Consider the following 19,495-nt stretch of genomic DNA (forward strand, 5'->3'; position numbering starts at 1 on the left):
GTTGTACGTGAAATGATTCATCGTGGTGACAGCAGCAGCATCTGAAATGGAGTCATTTGGAGGGTAATGTAGACAGGTATTTATAAAGTACCGGGATAATTGCAGGTTTTGAAGCCTTCTAAATACTGCTTGTGCCACCCCAGGAAGGTGTGACTCTTCCTGTGCCTTCGGATGAACCTGCCACGGAGCAGAAATCCACCCATCTTCCTGATCTGTTCAACTTGCCGTTTTCTGTTCTGCTTTCTACCGGTGTTTCCTGAACACTGTTCTCCTCCACGGCACACAGTGTTGTAAATAATGTAATGCCACCTTGCTCAGGAGCCTCACCGTGTCCTATGGCTACCAATTACTCCTTCTTCGAAGCATCCTAGCATTGCACATGCCGTAACAGCAATCAGTACACACTGAGGCTAAGAAACCCCGAATAACATGGAATAAAGGAGTAAAAATGATCTAAAAGCTATCTCCTTCTTTCTCACTGTTGTATTCCCAGTCTCAAGCAACGTGTGGATTATCTTCTATTAGCATATTGTGTCCTCTTCCTTAACTTCCTAATAGAATGTTTATCTCCAAGGAAATTCTGCAGAAAAGACTGAATTTGCATATAAATAATAGACATGTCAAAACATAAGATGCTGGGATTTGGTATTCTAACAGTGCTATGCAGGATTTGTATTAATTTCCTTAAATTCCAGTAAACTCCACGGAGTTCAATCACTTCCAGTGGCACTGTACAACCAGCTGCATTGCCATTGCCTTTACTGGAGCTGTGACTACTGATCAGGAACTGCGCTTTTTGGCTATGTGCACTTTTGGGCAATTCTTCCCATAATCTAAATGCTGCTTTCTAACCCTGCACTTTATAGAGGGAAAACAGGACACCACCACCAGCACCGGCAGGTACGTGCGTGGTTCTGGCTCTATGCACTGCAGTCGCAGCACAGAGGGAAGTCCCAAAGCAAAGCTAATCTCCGATCCACCGCAACAGCTTTCAAATGGGAGCCAGAAGAGCCCTGAACGCTAAAGGTGAACTTCAATTGCAGATCCACTGTGCATTTCACTCCAGACCATGATAAAAACTTTTTTCCCTGCCAACAGCAACGTCTCCCCTGATTTCTGCTGGTTTTAAACCAGCTATTTTTAAAAGCCAGCTTAGAAAACACACATGCTCTAGGGTATAGAGAAGGCAGCGCCGGGTGTAAGATGTAAGGCTGAGAGGCAGAGCTTAGTACAGTGACATTAGAGAAACCGGGCAGCAATGGGAAATAACATTTTTACAAAGGTTACAGACATGAATGTAAGACCTCAGGGCAATCTTCCAGATGCTGCTTAGTAACACACAGCATTGTGTGTTCCCTCCTCTTCTACCGAGCTGAGCAATGCAGACCGGAGCCGATGCTCACCAGCCACCTGGCACCAGCGTCTGGGTACCAACAGCGGGCGCAGCCCTCACCAGGGAAGTAAATGAGCTCCAGGATGCAACTCCCCAGCATGAGGAGCATCCTCCCCGCTCCCACAGCTGCAGCAGATCCCAGTACATTCGCATCCCCCATTCTGACAGCTCCCGCAGTTCCCTTGCTGTTGTTTCTGCATCTATAAATCAACTTTATGCAAGGTACCAATCCCGGAACAGCGCAAGAAAATACATCCTTATTTTTGGAATATCAACATTTGCTTGAAAAGAAACAGCTTTTTTCCGCTACCTCCCAAGCCAGCTTCCTCTGTCCTATAGACCTTTGAACATAACACGGCAGAGACCCCGTAGACCTCAACACAGAGGTTGTTACATCCCCACATAGCAAACTCTTCCGAACACCACCACCAGCGCTTCCATGCTGAGGAGAGCAAACTGTGCACCGGCCATGGAAAAATGGGGGATAACAGAAACTTCTTATGGCCATATTTGAGAAAAAACAACCCCAAACTATTTCAAGTAGTCGGGCAAACATCACCCAGATGGCAAGTTTGCTGCATCTTTGCTGAAAAATACTATGCAGCCAACAAACCCATATGGCCGACCAGAGAAGCCACATAAAGATAACGATATGCCTGTACAAGCAAAATGTTAATGAATTAGGCCCAAAGTAGAACAAAATCTGCTACCTGGTACGTTACACCTGCTTATGGAATCAATGTGCACATTGATTTAGACATTCAGTAGTTCATATGCGAGAGATAGGCAGATCCACAGATGCTGGCAACAGGCCACTCATGTAGCCCATGCTGCTCTCCCCCACCAATACTTGCTCCTCTCTAATCTGGAAATGGGGTTCTGAGAGTCTTTAAATTCCCCTGATTGGGAAAGGGATGAGGCATACAAGCAGATGGTGGATAAACAAGATTCTCCCACTTCCTGTGGATTTATCTTCCTTAAGAAAGGCCCAGTTTGTTAGAGGATTGTTGTGTTCACTGCTATGCACCTGCAGAAAGGGCTGCATCACTTGGGCCGCTGACTCAAATGAATGCCCAATACATGCCTTCAAGGCAATACATAATATGAATAAATACAGTTAGCACCAGACAAGGTGAAAAAACAATGACAGGGTTTAACAATACCAAGAGTCAAAGACCAGAGGGAGTGAGAAACTCATTATTCACCCCACCTTTATTTAACTATGCAGTAAAGCAACATGGCCCCAGGTCCTTCACTGGGGTTATAAATAACATTGTAATACTGCTGCGGATGTGAGACACGATGGATGGGGACAGGATTCTGCTGGGCCATGCAGGAGACCTTGGAAGGCATAAGAAGCGATGGGAAAGGATCCCTCAGAGGAGGCAATCACAGCACTTCATTGATGTAAATACCTAAAAACATCGCATAGGAAATCTTCTCAGAAGCACTCACAAAACTGTGTGATTTTTAGTGAGGTCCTTCATCTGGTTTTAAGACATTGATGCAACTGAGGAATGAACACAGCAAGGGAAAACAAGGATTCCTTTCTCCTCTTGCTTGTTCCAGTAGAAAAATTCCAGACAAAGCTGCATGATGCCTCTAGATGCAGGGGCAGAGTTTCACGAGGCTCTTGGGTATCATCCTGCCAGTGATATCATTACCTCAAACATTTTTATAGCCCTGGTAGACAGAAAAAACCAGCTGACCACCTCCTGTGACATCCCAAGAGAAAGGCCCTCAGAAGGTTTGTAGGCACCACAGGATTTATGGGGAAGGGCTCCATGTGTCAAGGTCAGATTACCAGCCACAAAAAAGCCCCATCAACAGCTTAGACCAAGCTGAGAACCTGCCCTGAAGGAAGAGATGGGGCTGGGCGGGCAGTTCACCAGTCACAGCTTGGTGTCCTCCCTGTCTCCCATCACTGGTGCAGAACAACTTCATCTTGCTCCAACCAGTGCACCAACAGCACTCTGCTCTCAGGTAAGGCGCCTTACACCGGGCTGCTGCAGAGGCTCCAGTTCCTCCTGCTCCCCTCTTTGCTGTCTCCACCATTTCCTCCATGGCTCTCATCCACACAAGAGCCATTTCTGTCGGTTTCTGAGACGACACTGACCTGAAAAAGCTGTGGAGGGAGCTGATAACATGAATCTTTTATATTAGGATTAATCAATTAAAAGGCCATTACGGCAGGAGACGTCAGGATGCTAGATAGCCAAACAAATCTGTGTTTATGCCCTTCTGCCTGGAATTCCCCACTTGCTATTTACCGTCACCCTGCGCCATCCCTCATCCAGCCTGCTCGGAGGGAAGGGTCAGCTGTCTGTGAGCTCAGGGCACTTCTGCTGCCCCAGCCACGGCGCCGGCATTTCGAGGTCCCAGCTGGAAGAACGCTCACGTTGGAAGACACAAGAAAAGGCAGAAGCCTCTAATACGTTTCTGACTCAACAGAGGCTTTTGGAGGCTGTGCGTGTTCTGCCTCCTCGGCACGGAATTACCGGGTGCCCCCCTCCAGCCTGGGTACCACCGCAGCGGTTTCCATGGCAACGGCGCGAGCTGAGGCAGGATTCCTTCCTCATCAGCCTGAGATGGCTCAAGTATCCATTACACATCCCTGTGGCGGACTGAATACCAAACACGAGCGCTAACAAATCAATGACACGCAGGGTTTTAAGCCCTGCAAAACGCTTGCTTTCTTCTGTATTCCCACGAGCCTGAGGCTCCCCAGCCAAGTTAGCACGGAGGGATTTTGGATTTGGCAGGAATCTAGGTGACAGATCCTCCCGAAGTGCAAATTGCCACAGCTCCACTGAAGTCAGCAGAGATATGACAATTTACACCCACTTAGGTTCTGCCACTGGGTAATTAGCACATTGCAAATAACTGGAAACATATTCCCAAATAAGAACACTCTAAAGCTTGAAGCAAGAATGTTTAAATAAAGAAAAACCCCACCACATTTTTTCCTAGGATTAAGCAAACTTGCAAGCTTCTCGGATGGTTTATCCTGATGTATTTCTGGATGAAGCCAAAAATTTAATCTACTTACAGGTCTTTTTGTTTCCCTCATGAAACCAGGATGAAACCACAACAGCGTTACCTGCCTTGATGTACCTGATGCACTTCATTCAACGCATCTTCTACTAGGTACAACCCAAATGCTCTTTTACTACTGACGTGTTTAATTCCCCTGGTGCCACCCAAGGACCCAGAGCTCCCAAATGCCATGGTTATTGCCATGCTCTGGTTTTGCCACCAACCCGATTTTACCGACTTTTCTCTCAGACGCAGAGGTAACAGTGCACACGCTGAACGCTTGCAGGATGTAATACCTGCGGTCGGTATAATTTCTCTCTTAATCAATATCCAAAAAGGTCAAGCAGAACGAACCTCTCATTCTTTCACGTTGGACTGACTGGTCTAACATCAGTCCCAGGCAAAGCAGTGGAAAAATGGATGTAAGATCCAATTAATAGGGAATTAAAGGATGTGACTACAACTGATGCTCATCAACCTGGTTTCATGGGAAACAGCTCGTCAAGCAAACCTGATCTCACTTTTTCAGGGGGTTCAAAGTCTGGTTGACAAAGCCAACATATCTGTAAGGGACTTAACACTTTGTACAGTACCAAACAGCATTCTAATGTTCAAAAAACACCGCTATTATACATTATCTGTATCACACACATTGAATGGATTAAAAGCTGGCTAGCTGTCAGATCTTGACAGCAGCGGTCAACTGGGACTTATAATTGAAAAGCGAGCTTTAGGAGAGGAGGCTGTACCCTGGAAAGCAATGACTCTGGAAGAGTTAAGGCTTTGGAGTGGACAAATGACTCAGCCCACATGTGCATGACACCAAGACACCAAGCTGCTGTCATGACTGGCACTTGCAGTGGGGAAAAGTGGCTGGTGGAGGTTTCTGCATGACAGCCAGACAGAGATACCAAGAGATCTCTTCCTTTGCCCGTGTGACAACCGCACAGCTCTGCTGTAGCACTTACAATAGTTTAAAGAGGCGACATGTCCAAAGCAGCACAGCAAGGATGCCCTTCCCTGTCTTTTTCCTGGGATACGGATGCTCCAGCAGGCACAAGCTGTTTGATGGCACCAGGTCAGAGCAGCCACATGGGACCAAAGGCTAGTTCTGCCCCTACCTGCAGACCTGAACCCATCGTCCCACACATGAGCTCACTGGTGGAGAGTCAGAAAGGCAGAAACACCTGGCAGTCAGAGGTCCCCGGTACTTGCTTCTTTCCATCATCATCAACGGATGCTCAGGGACTCCTGAGAGCTGGAAGAGCTGCCTCCCTGCCTGCAGTTCAGCCCTGCCCCACATTAGGCTCACACTGAGGAGCTAACGACCCCCTGTTAATGCTCTGATGGGTGGCAGCTTGCATTTCCTCTCCAGCAGGTTATTCTAAAGGCCCAGAGTGCTGAGCCTTGGAAATTTAATGCAATTTCCACACTTCAAGAACAGGCGGAGCAAGGCACTAGAACATCCCTGCTTTCACCCACTAGTGATGCATTATTTCCCTCTCATTTGCCCAAAGAAACTTCTGCAGGGAAAGCTGGTGAGGAGCAAGCACAGGGCAGGGCATCCACACAAGGAGATGAAGACGGACTGACAGTCTGCAGCGAGACCTGCCATACCCATACAAGCCCAATGTCAGAAGACAGACAGACAGACAGACAGAAAGACAGACAGACAGACAGACAGACAGACAGACAGACAGAAAGAAAGAAAGAAAGAAAGAAAGAAAGAAAGAAAGAAAGAGAAAGAAAGAAAGAAAGAAAGAATAAGGAAGAGGCAGCTCCAGTGGATAAGAAGGGGGTGTATGGCCCCAAACTACCTGCGTTAAGATAGCACCTTCCACCCATAGCCCTGCTCGGGCTGCCAGGCTACTTGGAATTAAAGCCTGCTTTAGTAATGCCTACATCAGCACGTGACTTAGGGCTTTAAGCAACACAGACGTGGTTTAACTCCATTCAACAGGGAACAAGAGCTTTTCTTCCCAACTGTGTTGAGCTGTCTTTCCCCGCAGCCTTCCCATCCCCTCCCGTGCAGCAAGGTTTGTTATTAGCCAGGGAAACAGAGGGTGGCCGATGGTGAGGGGGGAATAAATCATTGTTCTCAGCTAAATGGAGTAGTGCGGATCTGGTGGAAACACCGCCTCTTCCCAACAGTGCAAATAATGAAGATTGCATGCACTGGGGACAATGCAATGAGCCGCTGCACTATTGATGGGGTATTTGCACAACTCCAGGAGTTACATTTCAAAAGCGAGCTCTGTTAAGGGCAGCATCTTTGTTCAGGAGCCGAGGATTAATACTGCTCCTCAGACAACGGACAGGTTTCCCTAGCTAGACCCAATAGAAATCTAAGGAAAAGCAGCTTTTCCTTCAGCCATCACTGCTTTTGATGGGACAACCGCACCTCCTCATGTGCTTCATGTGTGTCTCCGTAAGGGAGGATCACTGGAGTATGTTTGTAAATGAACCTTCATGGAAACATGCTCAGGATTTAATGTGGGGGGGATTACCCACTGGCAGACATGCAACAGAGACATTATCACACTGCATCCGTTCCTGCTGAGCCTCGTCTCCTGTCTCTGACAACCACCAGCAAGCAAGGCACTAGAGGAAGGCGAAGGGCTTCTGCATCAGACATCAGGAGCTTCTGAAGGCATTACCCTAAATCCTAAGCAACATTCCACCCTGTCACTACTTCACTGGCAGAGAGAATAAGATCTATGAGAAATATGATTTATCTACACAGTTCTAACTTACATTTTAATAAATGATGCTGCAACAAACACATCAAAGTATCTCATCTCTAGCATCAAGTTTTGATGCACGGCAGCATGTTCCACTGCTTCCCATTTTTAACTGGAAACTCCTGGAAACACTGACTCTGTAACCTGTTAATACCATTCTCCAGGCAGGCCACATGCATTTACATCCAATGGGAACAGATAGATTCATGGCTCCCATTTTGAAATTAAAGTTTTGGGGAATAACTCACCTGGGAAAGCCATTCCGAGGGCTGGCTACATCACTACAAGTGAAAGCGAAGTCCACTTAGGTCTGGATTTGGTTTTACTTGGGTTCTTTTCTTTTTTCCAGTGGGTCGCTGAACAGCACTTACAACAGGAGAGAACCCCTCAACTGATACCAGGGAAGACAGAGGCTTAATTCTCTGCAGTAGCTTGCAAAAAGCACGTAGCAATGTATTATTAGTGTGTAAAGATGCAAAGACTTCTATAAATCTCTGCAGGACAGCCCAGCATCTCTAAAACAATGAAAACTAAAGTTACAGGTGAAAGCCAGGCCTTCAAGACTTCAAATAATGTTATTCTTTAAGTAGCCATTCATGTTAGTAAATACAGAACAAGCCAAAGAGGCTTTTCCACTAACAGCTCCTCTGCCTAAATCCCACCTGCTCTGCAGTGGAACCTTTTATTCTGCTCCTTTATATGCATGCTTTTTACATATATCTTGAAACCCCTGGGTTCAGCAGTGCCTTATTACATTTTAAAGCCTTTGGATGGCAGCAGCAAAGTGTTCTGCACTATAAACCAGAACACAGCTGAGGTTTGATGGGTTTGCTTCTCCTTTCTACCCCACAAAACACTCCTAAATGCTATTAAAATTTAGCATACACCATAATAACCAAGCTGCATTTTTTTCCTCCACACTGAAGTCAATTGACTTTCAAGTTTTTATCTTTCCACATACTTTGAATCAAATAAAGTTGCTTCCGCAGCCCAGCAGGAGGATATGGGGGATGTCTCATTCTGATGAGAAGCAGTTCCCTGAGCAGAAGTCCAGATACTCAATTAAAAGGACCAGTGGCCATCAGAGACAAAGTGGGAACTAAAATATTCCGGCTTTTCAGCTACAGTTAAGATAAAACACCACCAAGAAAATGAGACACAGAACACTGATAGGAGCAGAGCATGAAGGGCTGCACAGGAGTGGGCCTAGGGCTCCCAGCCCTTTCGCTCCAAAGGAATCACTGCTCTCTGAGAGGAAGCTGCATTAAAGCTGCTGTGAAGCCCAATGTCACCTTGTCCATCAGAGGAGGGCTCTGGCTTGGGCTGCATCCAGCGCCGGCCACGCTTTCCTGATGGAGGTCACCTCTCTGCAGGGTTCCCTGACGATCCCAAACATGACAAGGAAGGCAGAGAGCTCCCGTCAGCACTCTTCAGGAGAGAGGAGAGGACAGGGACGGGGGAAATGCAGACAAAGGTGCTTTTTACAGGGCTGCTGATGCATGGCTGGGTCCAAAACGAAGTCTGGAAATACCAACCCCAGCACAGCCTGGGATGCTGGATGCGCACAGCCAGGGAAGGGAACCTTACCCATAGAGGTCAGAGCCCCCCTGGCTCACCCGTAGCTCACCCATGGTCCTGCGGCATCTCTAGCCGGTTCAAGCACTTTTACATTTAAATTAGCAAACGCCTGCCCAAAAGGTGAATGATACCAAAGCAACGTCATTCAGGGAGGACCCCTGCGATCCACGCAGTCAAACCCACCTCTGCAGCATCTCTACTGCTACAAATACAACCATCGGCCTGTGCTAATGTATGGGAAAGGAAATGATCTGCACTCAAACTGTAGCCAAGTCAAAGCAAGAGACGCTTCTGAAGCAGGATCCAGCAAAGCATCTAACTAGGAAATCCTTCCAGTTCAAGCTAAAACATAGGGAATCATACCAGAGACATTCCTCCTTCCAACTGAGTCAGGATACAGAGGCTAAAATGAGTTAACTCTGAGTTACCTTCAAAATAACCAGCGTCAAAGAAGAGAGAAATAAAGAAGCCAACCCCCCCAAGGAGCTTGCCCACCACCCTGCTAGGATCACAGGAAGAGGATGGAGCTGGAAAGCCACATACAAGAAACCACCAGGCATCAAGACAAGTGTTTTTGTGGACGGTAGGAGATTTACAGCAGGTAGAAACAAGGAAATTCTTCCTCAACTCAGGCAGAACACCAAGGAAACCGTGGTGGCAGCATGATTTATTATGTTTTAGAATCACCTCCTGGCCCAGTGACGGAAGTTTCATCATTTGGAACATTTCAGGTTCGGCACAACGTTAGAAAATATACTGCAGGGCATAATCCACCTTTGGCTCAAAAGGCAGGAGAAATCGCTTAATAGATTTTCCCTGCATCTGGTTTTTATGATTCAGGGCTTTGCAATTACAGAGAAGTAAGAAGGAAATTTCGTATAGATCATATTTAATTATGATTTCCTTCAATTGATGGCACTCTTCCTAACGACAGCGGGGAGGGAGCAAACCGGAACCGTATTGCCAAAGGGGCCACTTATGCCCCAGTCCGAGGGGATGAGCTCGTATGCTTTTAACAAGTACTTATTTATGAACAGTTGGCAAACCTGGGGCGTTTATCTCCCTGTAATTTCCTCCCAAATGAGGTGACAAGACACAGGATGCTCGCCCTGCAGTGGACCAGGAGCTTGTGCTCGCTGCGATTCATTTGCTCACCCCCAGGTACCCTCTTAACATGTGCTGGATCAACCTCTTAACAGGACACGAGCAAGCCCTAACTTCAGTACTTGGCAAACTCTTGCCCTGGATTTTGCCTTTGTTGTTACCTTCCCATTACCAGACAATGTAGAAAGTGGAAAACGCAGCAGCTGCAAATCCCGGTCATGATCTACTGTCCCAAGGATGCTCTTAGACACTCTCCCTAATGGGATCTGGGAAGGCTTTCCAGCAGCTTTCCTCCGCCACACGTATATGGCACGAGGAGGGTGGCCGACAGGCACTGCAGCTCCACAAACATCCGTGATTTTGCTCCCCAAATATTTGTCTCCCACGCAAGTTGGGAACCTCTCGATTTTACCGGAGTTTTTACAAGTCAGACAAAAGCTATTAATAAAAGTGAACCTACAATATCCCCAAAGGGGATGGGAAAAGAAATCAACGCTGGAAGTAAAGATCAAGTGACGCTCCAGTGACAGATGGTGCTCTACAAAAGGTCAACCCTTGGCTCATTCTGCTCTTCATTATTTATTAACAATCTTTCTGACATTGGCATTACTGCAAGGGTCCAGTGCTATGCAGATAATAAAGTGCTATTTTATGGCTTAAGCTCTCCTGCAGGTACAGCAAAAAGTTTGCACTTTTAGGCTTGGCCCCAGTGCTAAGGCTGGGTACATCAGCAGCATGGCAGAGCTCGGAGACAGGGGCCCATGGAGTAACATCTCCATTTGTTCACTTTCCTGCTCCTTTTTTTCTTTCATTTTGAGGATGTTTCTTTGCAAACTGTATATAAAAAGAGCCATGAGCACAGCATGTCAGTCTGGTTTAAGGTAAAAATCAGAAGAGGCAGATGCATTCTGCCGGAGCCTTACAAGTCCTTCCTCTTTACTGGAGGAAACAAAGTGCAATCGGTTTTTACCAGCTTTAGGCGTGAGCAATCAGAAAGATGAACTCAAACTGCTAAAGACTGACAGACCAAAAGGAAACCTGGAAGATCCCATTGCCAAAACAAGAGACATTTCTGTTACAGTGAGCCCTCTATTGCCTCTGAGGAACCACCAGCATCAGGGTGGTTATAGCAATAAAACCATCATCAGAAGTCGTCAGGCAGAGATAAGTTTATTGCTAACTACGAGCAGCGTGACATGTCCTGACTCCCTGTAAAATACAATTAAGTCTATTCCTAATCTCTGCTTCCACAACTTCCCAGAGAACAGCCAAATCCGCTGCCAGGGTCCTGTCTCATTTAACACATCAAGAGTTTTAACCACATGTAGGAAACCACCAGGTTCCCCCAGAACTGAAGGGGACGTGCGTTTTATCCTCCCCCTTAATAAGTGGCCATCAATAAGTAGACGCCGAAGTTCATTTTAGAGACAGGGTACATATGAATCTTCAGGACTTTATAAAGTCCCATATCGTTTGGGATACCCAGGGGTTTTATCCAAGAACAACAGGAGCAAGCACCATAACTGCACATGAGGTACTGACACTGGCAGCAATGTGGGAATAAGAGCTACAGACAGAGCACAGAAAGGCAGGGTTCTGTGGTGGACTGATCCTAGGGTCCATGCCCTGCTCCTCCAGGCTCAAGGATGTGAACAGGCAGCAATGCTGCCATCCCACAGCACCCACAAAGCATCTCTGAGAGGAACACGCTGACCGCTCCCTGGCCACGTGCTGATCCTACGCGTGTGCACCAATTTACCAGCTCCAGACCTGATGCTTTCCTGACAGTTTCCTTGCTCTGCTCTTTGCTTTTCTGCTCTATAGCCAGGGCTGTACAAAGCCAGGCCACTCGCTTCGCTCCCCGTACAAAGGCTCCTGTCCTTCACACGCTCCAGCACGCCTTTTCCCTTGGTCTAAGCCTTATAATTTGGCTGTAACAGCACAGTGTTAGACTTACCATAAATGTCAAGCCAAAGTAACGTGTAACAGTTGTATTTTATCCCACAACACTGCAGTTTTACCCATAACTGCTAAAATGCTCCAAGAAGTACTAAATACCCTCTGAACTAGAAAAGCTTTTCATATTCTCCCCACATTTCCTAAACTCCAGCAATTTCCAGCACTTGGAACTTACGTCTATAAAAAGTTTAATGAACTTTTAATGGATTCCTGAGGACGAAAGAGCAGCAGCAGGCGCTGTCTTTGGCAACTGGTCCTGCGATAGCGTAAGGGAGAACCAAGAAATGAGAAGAAATGGAGGGTCCCCTTGGATAACTCAGAAAATGGCCTATGGTACACGAGCTGAATGACAATACCTGCAGCCTAGTAACAGAGTAATAGCCATGGGATATTCTACTTATCCAGAGCCTTTTAGAGCCTGGGTACTGCTGACTGTGAATGAAGATGTGTATAAATAAACGCAGAGCACACTGGCAATGATGTTAAATGGTGCTTCATATAATTATCGCTATTCTGCGGTACCATTAACAGGCAGGAGCACAGCATCCTAATGGATTCCCGTGGCAGTCTGGATTTGCTGCCTGACACACGTGGCTGTACAACCTCCCCACGACCGCAGCTGTGGGTGGCACAAGACCCACAGGCAGACGGCGAGAGTCTGCTTTGGCAACACACAACCCTTTATGTGCATGAAACCGGCAGTGCACCATTGCAGACCCATGCACCAGTTCTAGTGATGAGCAGAGCAGCAACAAGGCTGAACTAAATCAGTGCTGAAGCACCCTCCGCAGAAAAAGAGACCATCTTTACATCATGTAACTCTCCTAATGAAACCAAGCCATCACCACAACATAAAAGCCTACACAGCTCCAAGGCACTGAGCCTTGGTATTTTATTTCTCAACTGTGTACCTACCACTTAGCTCTGAAAAATATTACTTACAAAAGATGATTCCTAAAAGCAAAGTTTTGGGATTTTATTATGCCTCTGGGCTAGACCAGCTGATCTTTGAAGAAATAAGGTTGTACCCTTTTCATTTGCTATCCACAGGACACTATTTTAGCAGTGAAAGAGGTCGGAAGAAGAAGATCCACAGGACTCTCGCCGTGTGATGTGTGTTTTGGGCAGCACGGCTGGCATCACCAGCCTCAAAGGGCTGCCTCGTAGCCTTAACAGTGTGGCACACTGGAACGTGACGGATTATCCTTACCAAGGTGGGAAAATACCACTTGAAAAGCTGCGAAGCAGAAGGAGCACATGAAAAGAGCTCAGAAATGCAGATGATAGCGTTCCTGTTCTGTACAGCGCTCCATTTATAACAAGCACTTCTGTTGTTATTGCTGTGGTTTAACTTCATTTTGCTGTGTGAGGCACCACGCTTGTCCCTTCTGGACCCCTCCGAGAGGGCAGGATTCCTGGATGGAGACAGCTGTGATAGAGCACTCATGGAGGAGCCACTGAATGTCAACCAAGCACCTGCAAAGGATGCTCGAGAAAGGGACGGGGACCCCTGGAGCAAGGAAGCCCTCAGCCAAACAGAGCAGGCGAGGCCAGCAGGAGCTGCCCATGGCCAGCAGGACATGGAAACCTGCTTAAAGTCATGCCCTTGGCTTTTAAAACAGTAAAAACCAGGAAAGCTCCCCCTCTTTAATGCTTTATAGCCTCGAAAATGTCACTGTGCCTGCAGGAAGGGAACAGCTTATTGCAAGGTCATTTGGCTGAGTTCACCTTGAAGGTCAAAGCTAACGCTACTTTAAAGCCCCATTAAGTTATATTTTTATTTCCCTACCAGTCTCTAATCCCACATCTTTCCAGTTACAACGATGTGAGAGAGGAACCAGGGCAAACTGAAAGCACTGCCAAGGTCACTTTGGTCCAAGGAGAGCTGGATCCACCTGGGATGCTGGAACTGTGGCAGGGAAAACACTGAGGCTTGGATCCAAGCACCGAGGGAGCTGTTGTGTCTTTTCCTTCCCTTTGGTACAGCCAGACAAGGCTTTTGAACAAAGTGAGCAGAATTCTGCTGGGGGATCTGGCCCTTTACCTGCATTTGAAACAGCAAAATCATCCCCACGGGTGACCGGTGGGAAAACCTATGGAAAGGCGACATATCACAGGCCTCTCCAAGGAGCACACAGGGCTCTCTGTGCCCAGGCACTGCTGCGGAAGCAGAACAAATGGAGATGTGTGAGCACAAGGACTGTCAGGAATTGGGTCTTCCAGTTCCTCCTATGCCATCGCTTTCCTGGTTTGGGAGTTGGACATAACTGGGTAACTTCTTGACCCTAAATGCTTCCTTTCTCTTATTAAAGCAGGCACTAATTCCTGATGCCAATCTATGCATTACCCAGGGTGAAGAACACACATTTAACTCAGGACATAGTGCAGTGCTAAGTGCCACAGACCGGCTCAAAATAGCTGGATGCTTCACAGGAGCAAAAGCTGAAACCTGCCCAACACCAGCTACCAAAACAGCCTGAGATCACAGTGTACTGAGGACTAGCTTCTATTTCAACTACCATTTAATCCATTCCTTTGGTAAATGTGTCAATAGGTGTTTGCTGTTCACAAACTGTCATGCTAAGCAAAACACAAAGTCAATCTGCTTCCAAAGAAATTGATTTGAGAGCATTAGATTCATTTTTTTCCAAAGGAAAACAGGGTCTGAATAACAATTCAATATTCAATCCCAAAACTTCAGTTTAACTTTCTGAAGCACCTGACTAACTTCCTAAGGCACTGCATGGCTCGTGGGATGCTGCCCATCCATCAGCACCATGCTTCCCATCCAATCAGCACCAAAATGTTTCCATGCTGGGCTTCACAGACAAAGCTGCTTGTCACAGCATCACTCACCCTTGGCCTGTTCTGCTCCTGCTGCCAGCGACACATCCTCTTCCACAAGCATCTGGCAAGCGTGTTTTTACATGGCATCTGTGGGTTTAATAAGCTGCCTCCTGGGAAGGCCAGGAGAGGATGGAGAGACTTCCCCAGGGAATGGGGCTGTTCTGATGGCGCATGGCAGGACCATCACTGCAGAGCAGCATCTCCCTGGTGGGGCACAGGCAGACCTGCCTGCTCGTATCAGCCCTATGGGGCACCACCCAGACTGAGAACTGCTCCTTCATCCGCAGGGATTCTCCCACTGAAGTGGGAGGAGTTCCACCAGAAAACTGGGATACTTCTGCCTTCCCTTCCAGACTTCCCTCAGCACGAGACAAAACACCTCAAGTGCTGTTACGAGGACAAACCATCCTTCAATTGCAACCTATTTCAAACAAGCCATTTCAAAACCTGGTGCACATGGCTTCGTTGTGCTGTTTTAAATGAAGGTATTAGAGGTTTCCCTTCACAGAGATACAGCTTTCCACTTCCTGCTCGTTTCATTCCGCACTGACACTGCTTAGAATTTTATTCCTTAATATAATTTCTTTCTGGTAATATATACTGGCAATCAAACATGGGCCCAGCTTGCTTATCCGACAAGTTAAAGATCCTACGGTGCTTCCCCCTAAATAGTCTCATGCACTGATTACTTGGAAGAGAGCATTCTCTGCAAAGCTGCAACCAGGCACTTGCTTTTTGCTCTCACTGATAAATGTAAGCAATAAAAACATGTTCCATTCTGCAGCAGTGCCCATTAAAATGTAAACACAGCTCCAAGCTTTTGAGCAGGCTACAAAAATGCTTTATTCAATAGTCAAAGCTGAGGCTGCTTAAACCCGCGCGGGATGTAAATCCATCCGCTGGCGTGTGCCACTGGAGGTCAATACTGTGGTTAAGCAGGCGTTAGAGCCATGAGCGCTGGCGATGGGCTCTTCCCACTCAGGTTCCTGACATCAGGAGTCACTGCAGTGAGTGGATGGAGGCTCAACGGGTGCTGGCTTCAATGAAGCCCTTGCTATAGATAGGGGAAAGCGTTCAAGTCCAATATAATGGTGAATTTCCCTACCTTTGAGGTCCAAAATACATTTACAGCCTGCGTTCAGCAAGATGCTGATGAAATCAAATCCAAAATGTCCCTCATGAATAATTCACTGGACGTGTGCAAGCAAATTATAGCAATGTAAATATATATATATGTGCATAAACAGATACGTATGTATGCAAATTAAAACATTAAGGGCTCATGTTATCCATGAGGAAAAGTACCAGCCGTGCACGAAAGTTTGCTTAATACCGGATCAAGCATGTAAAACTACAGCTACAGAAACAGCCTGTAGGTTGACCTAAACATGGTCCTCATACCACACGCATGTAAATCCTCACGTTGTTGGATATATATGTTTCCTCACTTCGTGTTTCACTCCCATTAAACTCAATGTGTCATCCTTGGCCTGACCTGTGTGCTAGCCCCCGATAACCCGCGCGAGCAGCTCAGCATCACCCCCTCGATCCGCACTAAACTGTGCAATAACAGTTACTGTGGCAAGCAAGAGAGGGCACCGAAATCCATGAAATCTTATAAACGACAAAAGAATATAAATGATAGACATAGGTGCCGAGTCCATCGATCATCCCTTCCTCCCTCACAGCAAGAAAGGTGGGATCACATTAAAAATAGAACAGACACCTGCAAATAGGCGGGTATTTATACAGAGTATTGTGACAACTGTCATTTCACATTAGTCACAGGGATCCCACAGGACCTGTGCAAGGATTAAATGTTCCAGGTTTTGTTTACTGGCAAAATATAATAAAATCCAGCCTCCCCAATGCTTTCCTGGTGGGGATTGCTCCTTTCCCTGAAGTCATTCATAAAACAAGGATGTTCCTCCAAGATCCTGGCTAGAAAACACTTTATCAGGGCACCGGCGTATGGAGGAGGGGGAGGTTTGAATCCTCACTTGGACTCCTCCGTGGTTTACAGCACGGTTTAATGATGCCAGGCTCAGCTGATCCCGACCGACCCAAAGGATATTCCGTACCACGGGACATCATGCCCAGCATGTAAAGCCAGGGGAAGAAGAAGGAAGGGTGGGATGTTCCGAGTGATGGCGTTTGTCTTGATGGCGTAAGTCACCATTACCTGTGATGTCCTGGGGGTGCCTGAGCACCTGCCTGACCATGGGAATTGAAGGAATTCCTTGTTTTGCTTTGCTTGTGCACAGCTTTTGCTTGATGTTCCAAACCCACGAGTTTTCTCACTTCTCCCCTTCGATTCTCTCCCTCATCCCACCCGAGGGCAGCGAGCGACACTTGGAACTTTCCTTTAGGCATTGCCCAGGAACTTCCCCAGCTCCAGAAGCAGAGGGTGGCTCCTGCCCACCCTCGGGGTGTGCTATTTCTGCCCATGGCACCCGACCCCCTGTCTCCAACCAGCAGCCGGAAGCTATGGGAAGGAAACCAAACCACGCTTCCAGCCCGACCCACGGGAGCCCATTGCAGCTGAAGCTGCAGAAATGACAGAAACACGCTGTTCCCTACTTAGCCTTACTGACAGGCTGTACTGCTGATTGAATACATGGGGAAGGTGCGAGGAAGCAGCCAGGCAGCCCGCTCTGATCTCCCACATCTTCCAGGTATGATCCATGGGGCAGATCCTGATGGATGCACCGCACCGGCAGGGGAAGCGCCGCCACCTTTCACTGTCCCATGTTTGGTTTACCCCCCAACCTGCAGCTCCCCACCAGGTTGCCAGAGGGATGCTCCCTGTGTTTTCTAGACTACACAGGGAATTGCCAACAGCCGAGTTCAGTGGCTGCTTCCTGGCCAAGCCCTGCCCTGCTCTCTCTCATCCAGCATGGAAAACCACAGATCATCATGGAAAACATGCACACCTTGAGATTTGCTGTGTTTAGTGAAAGAGCAAACTGCTACTGGAATTCCTCCATCACAAACATGATGGGTATGTGATTAACAGTTCAAATGGTGACACCAAAAAAGTGAGGATGGGAAGAGGTCTGTACCCTCCTGAGAGTGCGCTTTTTGAAGACATTCGTCCAGGGTTTTGGGGAGGAAAATCACAAAATCCAGAGCCAGAGCTACTTCTGTTTATGTGCACTACTAAAACCCCCTCACCCATACAGATGAGCTATTTCAAGGCCTTGCTTCTTACCCTGAGCCTTGTGCAATAAAAATAGGACTTTTGTGAAGGTCCTAAGCGCTTCTTTTGCTTGGTGAAAGGCATTTACATCTCTCAAAGCAAAATGCATCCTCGCTGGCAATGTAGCTCCTATCCAAAAACACACCATGCCCTACATTTCATCATCAGCGTGGTTAATCATTTATACAGCCCTGCAGATGCACGCAGTACCCTGAAAGGGATGAAGGCACACTGCGTGCCCCACAGAACAGGCAGTGTAGTACAGGGAAGGCAAACAAGGGCAGAGGAAGAAAAGATATTTGGATCCAGCCTCAGATGGACAGGGTTTGGGAGGCAAGAGATGATGGACATGGGGATGGAATCGCAAGGGGTAAAGGGAATTATACAACCAAGCAGGAAATCAGAACAAGAATGCATTAACAGGGGAAAACCCTACAAACAGTAAAGGTGAAGAGGGCCCTGAAGGAGATGCAAGAAGAGGTGAGGTATCACCAATGAAAAGGTGGCAGAATCAGGATGGCAGGCAAGGACCAGGCATCAGGGGTTCAAGGAGAGCTGCTGGAAGGACAAGGTGGGAAGGCCATGGTGATGGAAGGAAGAGGGGAATGTCAGAGGTCTGCAGGAAAAAGCAACAGAAATGATGTTTTAAATCGACTCACGCACACGAAGGGACAGGCAGGCTCAGATCAGAAATAATACATAAGCAGTAACGTGGCACAGCAGGGGGAGAACCGACCCACCCGGCACCAGGAGCATTTCGGAACACAATTAACATTCAGGTTCTGTGCCAGGCGCTTCTCCCGGGTCAGTTTTGTCCCTCTCACCCAGAGCACGGCCCAGGGCACGGCCTCCACTCACCTCCTGGCCGGCACCAAGGTCCCTGGCTGCACCGAGCAGGATGTGCATTGCTGCCAAAGCCAGTGTCAGCGGCCTTTGACACTGGAGTTTTCCCTCTTGTGTTGTCCCAGTGTTCAGGGCATCTCGGCTTGTTTGTACCAACAAACTCTGTGGAAGTGCAGCCACTGCGTGGTTCCCGGTCATCTGGGCTGGGAATTGACTCAATGATGGGATAGGATGGGATGTATGCTCTGCCCCAGCCCCTTCTATCTGAGTATACTGATGGCTTCATAATCATTCTGCCTCTTTCCATGCAGACTCACCAGCCTGACCTTTGGCTTCTTCAGCCCCACTGATTCAACGCCAAGCACACATGTCATCCCTTCCAGACTTCCCATTAGGATGTTTCCACAGCCTCCTGTTACTAAGCTTTATCTGGTACACTGTCTCCAGCCTGGTATTCTTGCCAGCAGCTGGGTTACTGAGATGGGATAGAGCCAGCCTAGCGATAATCAAAGCATGTGAATAGTACAAGCAACAGCCCCCCGAAGCATCATTCCTCAGCATGCAGCAGAGTCTCCGTCTATTCCTACCTTTAAATCATGACCAACGTCTGTTTGAAAGATTAAGGCTCAATGAGACATCAGGACTGAATTCAGGCATCAGGAGGTGGAATTTTCCAACACGTGCTATGCAGATCAGATGATCACAGTCGTTCCTCTTGACCTTGCAATCTATATTTTAATTAATGTACCCTCCTGGATATAGGACATCAAGAAACATTACAGCTATCACAACAAT

The 19,495-nt window shown here is 47.4% G+C and overlaps 1 protein-coding gene across 3 annotated transcripts in view; it reads right to left on the reverse strand.

The window, feature by feature from the left end:
- CAMTA1 (calmodulin binding transcription activator 1) overlaps positions 1 to 19,495 on the reverse strand; it is a 224,518-nt gene that overhangs the window by 130,988 nt on the left and 74,035 nt on the right. The window lies entirely within an intron of this gene.

Source organism: Lathamus discolor, chromosome 16 (assembly GCF_037157495.1).
Source record: "Lathamus discolor isolate bLatDis1 chromosome 16, bLatDis1.hap1, whole genome shotgun sequence".
NCBI lineage: Eukaryota > Metazoa > Chordata > Aves > Psittaciformes > Psittacidae > Lathamus > Lathamus discolor.